Below are 11331 nucleotides of genomic sequence, written 5' to 3'. Positions count from 1 at the left end.
ACACACACACACACACACACACACACACACACACACACACACACACACAAAAGGAAAAACCTTATTTTAAAAAGAGTGGAATGCAACAGTAATTAGTTATTTGAAAGCTATTAAGTTTATGTATAAAAACATTAAAGAACTCAAATACTTAAGCCCCTTCCTCTCTTGTTTTCTGCCACTAGAGATTAGAAAAATAAATGCTCTCTTTTCCAGCATCCTTAGCATCTGAATAGCCATGAGCCATTCTGGGCAAAGAGATATGAGAAGTGCTGAACGGAGGGAACACCAGCTTGCTTGATGAAAGGAAAACAGATGTAGCTGTCCTAACCTTTTGCTCTTTTACCTTCTTCCCTCCCTAAAACAAAGATGTGATGTCCAAAGGCACAGTAGCCATCTTGATATCATGAGGCTTTTACAAGCACAAGCAGAGACAAAAAGCCAGTATGTTAAGAATGGTAGAAGGAAAGGTAGAAAGTATTTAGATCCTAAAGCCTTATTAAGCAGAACCACTAATACCAGCAACTGCCTACCAAATCCCTCGTTATGTGAGGAAAAATAAAGCCTCTATTTGATGCAGCTGCTATTAAATGTGTATTCTACTGCTTACAGAACACAAACCTAATATATAGATATTCAAGAAATGGTGCATAAATGAAAGAATGGGTTATCAGAAAAGCTATCTTGGACAACTTCTTGTTTTAAATATGACTCAGAACTGCATTTAACTTAGGTGACTAAAATTCATTTTGCATGTTAGAAAAACTCTTTTTATCACAGTTATAACCAAATACAATTAAACTGAATACGTGCAACAGAAGTAAAATGATGTTTGGCAATTCTGTTACATGAAATATATCTCTAGATAAACAACAATTGCTGTTGTATTACATTTGTCTAAATAATAAAATATTTCAAGAAGGCTAATTTTAATGAGATAAATGATATAATAATACCAAATTTTCACAAAGATATCGGTGGATACTTTGGAATCAAAAGAGTAAAGACTTCAGGTATTAAATTTATTTAAATGAAACAATGCAAACTCTGATAAGAGGCGGGTTTTAAAGTATAATAACAAAAAAAACTGAATATACCTTGGGGACTATAATTGTGCTAGTAATTATAATATATATCATTTAAGGAGAATAATAATGCTTAGCAGAATATGCCAAACCTCGGGGTGCCTGGGTGGCTCAGTGGGTTAAAGCCTCTGCCTTCAGCTCAGGTCATGATCTCAGGGTCCTGGGATCAAGCCCCACATCAGGCTCTCTGCTCAGTGGGGAACCTGCTTCCCCACCCCCCACCCTGCCTCTCTGCCTACTTGTCATCTCTGTCTGTCAAATAAATAAATAAAATCTTTTTTTAAAAAAAGAATATGCTAAATCTCTATTAACCAAAATGTTTGAAGAATACAGAAGCTCTGTTTACTGAGTTTTATTATTATTTGAGAGTTAATCGGAAAAAAAATTCCTATCTCAAATATTATATGTTAAATGTTTAACTATATAGGAACAGATGCCCATCTAGGACCTAACTTATATAAAGTTTAAGATCATTTAACCTAAGTGAATTTTACTTTCAAATATAGAAGAAATGAGAATAACTACTACTGAAAATATTTAGACAAAACTGAAAAGACAGTATCAATGAAAAAAGCAGCTGATACGGCAAGAGGACAATTTTTGAGAAGAGAAAAATGAAATTGAGAAAAAAATATAGCCAGACTTTGAAATCATACTCTACATCTCTGCATTAGGAAGAAGGCAAAGAAAAAATTCAAACAAGAATGGCTAACAGTATGAACTTTGGCATGAAGTTATACTCTATAACCCTGGACACTGGACAGTTCTTTTTTCATCTCAAATATCCGAATCACTCTAAGAACTGGGAGGCATACAGATCTCAGTAAAGGCAGGATCCAATAATTCAACCACTTATAAAAATATCATCTACAAAATTACATGTAGAAAAGCTCAGAATGATATAAAATTATATATTGAAGCACTGTTTATAAAAATATAACACTGGAAATAGCCTAAATATCCACCAATACAGAAACAGATACATAAACAATGGTACAACCATGTAAGAGGGAATACCATGCGCATTTAAAAAGAATATAAATCTGTATGTGTTGGCATGTGAAGATATTCAAGACCTACTACTAAATTTACAAAACAGTAGGTACAGGGGCGCCTGGGTGGCTCAGTGGGTTAAGCCGCTGCCTTCGGCTCAGGTCATGATCCCAGGTCCTGGGTTCGAGCCCCACATCGGGCTTTCTGCTCAGCGGGGAGCCTGCTTCCTCCTCTCTCTCTGCCTGCCTCTCTGCTTACTTATGATTTCTCTCTGTCAAATAAATAAATAAAATCTTTAAAAAAAAAAAAAAAGTAGGTACAGAATGACAACATTTCTTTAATAATGCAATAATATTTTAAATTAAAGAATATGAAAATTCAGCTTCAGTGTCAGTATCAGGCCCAATTACACATCACTAAAGGCATTCCTAAAATTTAGGGGATAAATTATTGTATGATCAAGTATATTATCATCGTAAATAACCAGCATAACAATATCAGTAATATGAAAAGGATGAGTCATTTGGATTTAACACATTCACTCTAAAATACAGACATTTTTGGGATAATAATCTCTTTATATGTGATATATATTAAAGTCTATCAGATAACTGAGGAATAAATGTGTACTTCTTCTTGTAAGAAAACTAATTAGTTTTATGAAAGCTATTGATTATACACACAAAAATAATTGAGAACATGGGCACCTGGGTGGCTCAGTCGAGCAACCGTCTTCAGCTCCAGTCGTGATCCTGGGGTCCCAGGATCAAGTCCTGCATTGGGCTCCCTGCTTAGTGCGGAGTCTGCTTCTGCCTCAGACCCTCCCCTCTCAGGCTCTCTCTCACATTCTCTCTCTCTCTCTCTAGCAAATAAATAAAAAAATTTTTTTAATAAAATAAAAATAAAAAATAACGGAGAACACAAATAGCTAAATAATAAGAAAGCAGACTGTCATTAATGTGAGTTTAAAAGCTGCAGGAAAAAAAACTGCAGGAAGAACATTATATTCTTTTTTTTAAAGCAAAAAAAAAAGAAGTGTTTACAAATAGAGTAAAAGCCTGTGATAACTGAATTCAAATAACTGGTTACTGTCCTTTGCCCCACCCACACTTTGCCATCAAAAATCTCAACTGATAGAATAAACTTCAATGGATGGAGTACAGAATTATGAGAAAATGCCTCCTAATCATTTCACACTTTCTCAGTTCAGCTGTATACAATAGTAAATTTCACTGTTATTTTACTTTTGTGCTTTTTAAAACATACAGACAAAAATTACTGAATTTAATCTCAAAATAGCACCATCCTAAATTTTAAACAACTGAATTTTTAGACTCCATCTGTCCTATTATGGCAGAGTTTTAGTGTAAATAAATAATAACAAAATACAAAATAATAAGAGATTACATTATAATTTAATTCATGTACAAATCTTTAAGATCATTCCTAACACTGAAAAAAAAACACAGTAAGTCTTTCCCTTAGTCAGTAAATGGAAGAGAAGAAAGTAATTTTACTATGTTGATGGCAACATAACCATCAGCCTTTGCTTTACAACAACCTTTATACTGAGAGTTAGCCAAAATAATATCTTACTCCTCAATCAACCTCAGCTGAAAGGCTATTTAGGCTTACAAATGTGCATTCAGGCCCCTAGGGGCTCAGATCGATAAGTGTCTGCCTTTGGCTCAGGTCATGATCCCAGGGACCTGGGATCAAACCCTGCATCGCATCGGGCTCCCTGCCCAGCAGGAAGCCTGCTTCTCCCTCTCCCACTCCCCCTGCTTGTGTTCCCTCTCTTTCTGTATCTATCTCTGTCAAATAAATAAAAATTTTTTTTTAAAAGTGCATTCAGTGACCACAAGAGCAATGTACCACTCCACATTGCCAAGAAAGTATTCTCTGAATTAGAATATGAAATGTATAAAAATTTAATAAAATGTTCAATAAAGATATTTTCAGTAAGAATTAAAATCTTCTATGAAGTTTTACAAGTATTTTTATATCTCCAAAATTCCTTCTAAGATGATGATATTTGGTTTTACCCTCATACGGATTTTCCCAATCAGCCAAAGGTCTATTTTATACCCCTCTAACATATATATACCACATTTATGCATTATGTATGACAGTATATCTATAGAAAGAGTCTGAGGAATATACACCAGATTATTAGTAGTGATTATCTTGGAAGATGGGGGCACAAAAGGATTTTTACTTTCAAAATCATACATTTATGACACATTTCCATGTTTCAAAATAAGTATATATTTCTTTAAATCTAAGGGGGAAAAAATAAGATATTTTAATCCTCTCAGTATGCACTGAATATTTATGTGGAAAACTAGACAGGAAAAAATAATGGTTCTTAGTCTGTACATTACTGGGAAAAATCAAACTGTATGCAATTGATGTATCCCATCAAAACTGAGGTAAAGAAAGCTCCTACACAGTAAGGATGTAAAAGAGAAATCAGGTATACAGTACCAAGTACCACCAAGGACAGATGAGTAAAATATCATTATTTACCTTTAGGTGTGAGGTCTTAGTTTTAATGATAGTAAAGTACTTTCATGGGTCACTCCGAACTGTATGTTGTCCAAGATCTTTAACCATAAGCCGTAAATTATACCTTTAGAGTTTTCAGAAACACATGTCCTCTTAGGAGAACAGTGTTTAAGAGCATATCATCTGGAGCAAGACCGGATTTGACTTCTAGTTCTACCAGATACCAAGTGTAAGGCCAAGGGCAGGATAGTTCGCCTCTCTATGGCTCACTTTCTCATTTGCAGAATTAGAGTAATAATGGTACCCATCTCCTAAAGTTGTGAAGGTTTAATGAACTAACACATATCTCAATTAATGCATATCCTCTTAGATGAAGATATAAGAACTCACACTTCTTTCTACTTGCTACTAAAATTCTCACTTCAAGAACAGCATCTCCAAGTTCGATCCATAGCAGAAACAGAGAACACAACCCAGAGAGTTCTGAGCAGCCCCACCCCCAGTAGTCTAGTTGCCATCACACACTGTGAGAAGGTGTGGCTATGGCTTCTGGCCCATCACCATGACCTCTAACTCCCAGCAGTGAGGCAACTGTCCCCACCCTCTGCTGTCCAGACACCAAGCTGGACACCTCCAGGAAGCGCGAGGGGAACAGAGGAGGAGCCTTGGCCATCTCACATCCTCCGGCACCTGTGGGAAGGGACAGCAAGATCATCACAAAGAAGGTTTTAGGAACAGTAAAATGGTTCAATGTATAAGAAATGAAAATGGTTTCATCAAGAGGAATGACACTGAGAAGATGTATTTGTACACCAGACTGCCATAAAGAAGAATAACCCCAGGAAGTACCTTCACAGTGTAGAAGATGCGGAGACTGTACAGTTTGATGTTGGAGGAGGAAAAAATGTGGAGGGAGCAAATGTCACACAGGCTCCGGCAGAGCTCTAGCGCAAGGCAGCAAACATGCAGGGGACCAAAACCATTACCTACACTATCCTTCACAGGGGTCCTCCCCACAATCACCCACAGAATTACCAAAATTGTGAGAGTGGGGAGAGAAAGAGGGCTGGGAGAGTGCTCCCAAAACCCAGATCCCACTGAGCCAGGTCTTCTGCAGGTGACAATTCCCATCTAACTACATGCAGAGACCCAATGGGTGTCAACCACAGTCTTCCAACCCTCCTGTGCATGGAAAAGTGTTAGGGAGCTGACAAGGTAGACCAATAAGACAGGGTATGTATTGGATTATATACCACAATTCTGTAGGGGTTCTCTTTGCCAAAGACAGCCTAGAGACGGAGGCAATGAAGAAGGTAAGGAAAATCAAGGAGACGAGACCCATGGTTAGCAGCCACCTCCATATCAATGCCACTGCGATTTTAATTACCCAGGCAGATGTACAGAAAACCCTAAACATCACCATGGCAAAGAGACAAAAGCAGCTGACCAGCAGCTGAGAATTCATCTGTTCCCAAGGCTGAGCAGGCCTGGGCTGAGTAAATGCTGGCTTACCATTTACACTATCATCCGGTTTCGAAGAAATGAATATGAAATTCCAGCAGTAAGAAACGAACAAAAGATTGGAGCTGAAGACCCTAAGTACTTGCTTTTTGCCCAGTGGCCAGATAAACACAACTATCTGCATTATCTATGCAGCATGGGGTTTTTATTATTTTTACCTAAAGATGTCTCTTTTATGATAATGACAAACATGCTTTAAAAAAAAAAAAAAAAAGCCTGCTTTTTCTCAATACACCCTTAAAGGGTTTTTTTGTTTAAGATTTTATTTATTTATTTGACAGAGAGAGATCACAAGTAGGCAGAGAGGCAGGCAGACAGAGAGGAGGAAGCAGGCTCCCTGCCGAGCAGAGAGCCTGATACGGGGCTCGATCCCAGAACCCTGGGATCATGACCTGAGCCGAAGGCAGACACGACCTACCGAGCCACCCAGGCACCCTCACCCTTAAAGGTTTTTAGATTGTTTGATATCTGGTCAAATTGAGATTTTAAAGAACTTCATTCTAATTTGTAATAAAATTGTACAACTTGATTTTTTTTAAAAAGTTGACAAATGGCATGCAGCTGTTAATAAGTCTTAAGTTAATAATAATAATAACTTCACCTGATAGTTACAGGAAAGCTGTCATCTTCTGGTCTTTCTTCCTAGTGAACAGTCAACATACTAGCAATACACAAATTTAAAAAAGCATATTCCACTTACAACAAAATATCACACTATTGTAATGTACTAACTTAACTAACATCAAAGGAAGCTAAAAATGACAGCTCTTTATGTTGTACTTTTATTATTGTAATTTATAAGTCCCTTCTTCATTATGTGATATCATCCAGTGTTAAGTCTTGACCCACAAAATGTTTTACACTCCAGGGTTTTTTTGTTCCTGTCATTTTAACTATGTGACTGTAGTCCCTAAAACTCTTCAATACCAAACAATACTCCATGTCCCATCATAACCCTCTCATCATCAACCCTTTACTGTTATTAATTTAACGAACACACTACCTCTACTGACAATAATTACCATCATGTTATACTCCATGACACTTTCCCAATATCTTAGATATACCACCATTCCAAGATAAACAAATGCCCTACCATCTTCACCTTTCAAAAGACTGCTTAATTGAAATCTAACTCACCACAGAGGGCACAATCATAAACCTCTCTCCTTTTTAAAATTATTAGTTTTTCAATCTAGACTTCCTAAGTCCAATTACTGTCAATGCTACCTACGAGGATTACACCTTAAATCATGAAATTATCCTACCTGAAATCTGAAAATATTAGTAACATACTCTAATCATAATTTCTTGTACCTTCGAATAACCTCATCATCCTATTTCTGCTATTCCTGCTCTTTCACATCACAGAGACTCCAGATACAGACTGTTATACTTTATGTTACAGTACTTATGTACTTTATCTGGAAGTCCTGTACCACTCTATACTACTACAGCTCAACTTAGCTTCTTTCCCAAGTTTTAAACTCATGTGTCCTGCTGCTTGTAGACAACCACACATATTGCCTCAAAATAAACATAGCCAAAGCATAACTGATTATATTCTCCCTAATCCTGCTATGATTGCTACCCCAAGTTGGTAATTCTACCCACATGGCAGAAACCATGATGTCATCTTCAACTCAGCTCCTTTATACAATGTCCAATTAATTGAATGCTGATTCTATCTCCTAAAATTTCTTAATTTTATCCCTCTTCCCCTTGCCTACCCTCACCAAACTAGCTGAGAACTCCTTTATTACACACAACTGTCAGAATACTTGATCTACTAGATTATATGTCCATAAAATACAGAGGACTATACACATGGCTATGGACATTGGTTACCCTGTAGGAGGTCAGAGGAGAAACAGGCTATGGGGAGGAAGAGACAGAAGATAGAACAAAGTTGAAAAAGATAAAGAAAAAATAAGAACCATACTTATAATTGTATACACATATATAACATGTATGTATGTAAATGAAATTATATATGTGACTCTATGCATAAAGAAATTTTTATAACCAAAAGCAAATTTAGTCTAAGCTGAGGGTATATGTATATCCTGTTTGCTCTATTCTTTATTATAAATCTCTTTTTAAGCACTTAAAAAAAAGAAAAGAAAAGAACTCTATTATTTCATTAAACTCGTTTCCCTTTTTTTAAACTAAGCAAGTAACTGCGAGCAACATTGTTGTGTATTCTTCTATTAAGGGCCATTTATTTTATTTTATTTTATTTTTAATTTTTTAAGTAATCCCTATGCCCAACCTGGGGCTTGAACTCATGACCCCAAGACCAAGAGTGGCATGCTCCTCCAACTGAACCAGCCAGAAGCCCCTTAAACCTCCACTTATTAACCATATTAAGAGAACTGATCAGAGACTACTCAAGCCAACTATGCAACAACATATCCAATAATCCCTGTGAAAGAATGATACTTTGCATAATCCCACCTAAATCAAATCAATCTCGGGAGTATGGGGGAAAGCTACATAGTATAGCCCCTCTGCAAAGTTCAAACTGCACATGAAGGCTTGAAGAGGTTCTCAATTAAAGAATCCTGTTTAACTTCACTTGACCTATATGATCAGAGTTTCCCTACATAAACTTAAAACATGTATTTTGTAGAATGACTTGAACTAACCTAAAGAATTACTCATAGGAAAACTGATAGCACTAAAAGCATATATTAGAAAAAAAGGGGAAGTTTCAAATCAATAATCTAAAGTTTCATTTTAAGAACCTAAGAGAAGATAGGGTGCCTGGGTGGCTCAGTCAGTTAGCTGTCCAGCTCTTGATCTCAGCTCAGGTCTTGATCTCAGTGTCTTGAGTTCAAGTCCCACACTGGGCTCCTTCTCCAAAAAAAGCAAAAAGGAACCTAACAGAAGATCAAAATAAATCCAAAGCAAGCAGAAGGAAGGAAACATAAATACAAGAGCAGAAGCTAATGAAACTCAAGGGGCGGGGGGAACAACAGAGAAAAACCAATGAAATAAAGAGCTAATTCTTTAAAAAAAAAAAAAAAGAAAAGAAAAAATTTTAAAAGAATCATTACAATTGAGAATTTAGCAGGACTGAAAAATAACAAGAAAAAAAAATACAAATTACCACTAACAGGAATGAAACAGGAAATATCACTACAGACCCTGTAGGTAACAAAAAACAAGTGAATACTACGAACAACTTTAAACACATAATTTGACAGTATAGATAACCAATCCCTCAAAAAACACAAGCTACCACACTTACTCAATATGAAATAAATAATTTAAATAATGCTATAACTATTAAGAAAATTAAATTCATAATTTTAAGGGCGCCTGGGTGGCTCAGAGGGTTAAGCCTCTGCCTTCAGCTCAGGTCATGGTCTCAGGTTCCTAGGGTCCTGGGATCGAGCCCCGCACCAGGCTCTCTGCTCAGCAGGGAGCCTGCTTCCCCCTCTCTCTCTGCCTGCCTCTCTGCCTACTTGTTACTCTCTCTCTCTCTGTGTTAAATAAATAAAAATCTTTTTAAAAAATTCATAATTTTAACACTCTCAAAAAAAAATTCATAGGGTTGGTATTGTTTCACCAATTCTACCAAATGTTTAAAATTAACACAAACTTTACACTTCTCAACTCATTTTATGTATCTACTATGATATCAAACAAAGATAGTACAAACATACTATATATCAATACTCCTCAAGAATATAAACACAGAAATTCTTTAAATAACAGCAAGTAGAATTCAATAATATAGAAGAATTGAATTCCATGACATAATGGATTTTATTCCAGGGATACAACATTATTTCAATATGCAAAAATCAATGTAACCCACCTTTTTAATAGACTAAAGGAGAAAAATCACATTATTGTATCAACTGATGCCAAAAAAAAAAAAAAAAAGCATTTGAGAAAAATCCAACAACAACCCATGATAAAAACTCTCAGAAAAACAGGAATAAAGGGAAACTTCTTCAACTTGGTAAAGAACACCGACATAAAATCCACATCTATCACTGTAATTTATAATAGAAAACTGAATGCTCTCCCCTTAAATCAGGAACAAGGATATACACTATCACCACTCCTAACACAGTGCTGAAGTTCCAACCAAGGCAGTAATTGGCAAGAAGAGAAATAAAAGGCATGCAGATCAGAAAGGAAGAAACAAACTGCCTCTATTTACAGATAACACAATTATCTATACAGAAATCCAAAGACATATAACAAAAAATCTCTTAGAATTCAGAGCGCCTGGGTGGCTCAGTTGGTTAAGTGACTGCCTTAAGCTCAGGTCATGATCCTGGAGCCTCAGAATCTGACTCCCTGCTCAGTGGGGAGTCTGCTTCTCCTTCTTTCTCTGCCCCTCTCCCCTGCTCATGTGCTCTCTCTCTCAAAAAAGCTTCAAAAAAAAGAAGAAAAAAACAAAACAAAACAAAAAAAACCTCCTAGAACTAGTAGTTAGTTCAGCAAGGTCACAGGTTAGAATCTATAAAAAATCAATTATTTAAAAAAAAAATCAACTGCATTCATTTCTATATACTAACAGTTAATATGTGGACAATGAAATTAAAAATACAGTATTATTGGGAAGCCTGGGTGGCTCAGTTGGTTAAGTGGTTGCCTTCGGCTCAGGTCATGATCCCAGAGTCCTGGGATCCAGTCCCACACCTGGCTCTGGGAGCTTGCTTCTCCTTCTGCCTGCTGTTCTCCCTGTTTGTGCTCACTCACTCTTTCTCTCTAACAAATAAATAATAAATGAAAATCTTTAAAATAAAAAAAAAATACAGTATTATTTACAATTGCTCAAAGAACTCTGAAATACTTAGATATAGATATAAATCTACCAAAACCCATACAACACCTGGATGTTGAAAACAACAAAATGAGGATTAAAAAAAATAAAAGAAAATCTAAATAAATGTAGAGACATACTCTATTTATAAGATATTAATTCTCCCCCAAACTGATACACAGATCAAACACAATTCCTATCATAATCTCAGCAAGATTTCTGCAGACATAAAAAGATTATTTTAAAATTGATATTGAAAAGCAAAGGAAGTAAGATCACAAAAACAATCTTGAAAAAGAAAAATAAAGTGGGAGAAATTAGTTTACCCAATTTCAAGACCTATATAGCTACAGTAGCTAAACTATGAGGTAGTGCCTAAGAAACAGACACATAAATCAATATAACAGAATAGAGAATCCAGAAGTAGACCCAAACAGATAT

The 11331-nt window shown here is 36.0% G+C and overlaps 1 protein-coding gene and 1 pseudogene across 1 annotated transcript in view; one reads left to right on the top strand and one right to left on the bottom strand.

Annotated features, from left to right (window-relative positions):
• The window catches only part of LOC111153330 (LPS responsive beige-like anchor protein), a 754899-nt gene that overhangs the window by 672693 nt on the left and 70875 nt on the right, over positions 1-11331 (bottom strand). The gene's annotated exons all lie outside the window — the stretch shown is intronic.
• LOC111155867 lies at positions 4938-6083 on the top strand (annotated as a pseudogene).

This window comes from Enhydra lutris, unplaced genomic scaffold, assembly GCF_002288905.1.
Source record: "Enhydra lutris kenyoni isolate GAN:26980312 unplaced genomic scaffold, ASM228890v2 scaffoldscaffold3, whole genome shotgun sequence".
NCBI classification, from domain to species: Eukaryota; Metazoa; Chordata; class Mammalia; order Carnivora; family Mustelidae; genus Enhydra; species Enhydra lutris.
The sequence above is the reverse complement of the archived record's forward strand: the minus strand, read 5'-3'. Positions and strand labels throughout refer to the sequence as shown.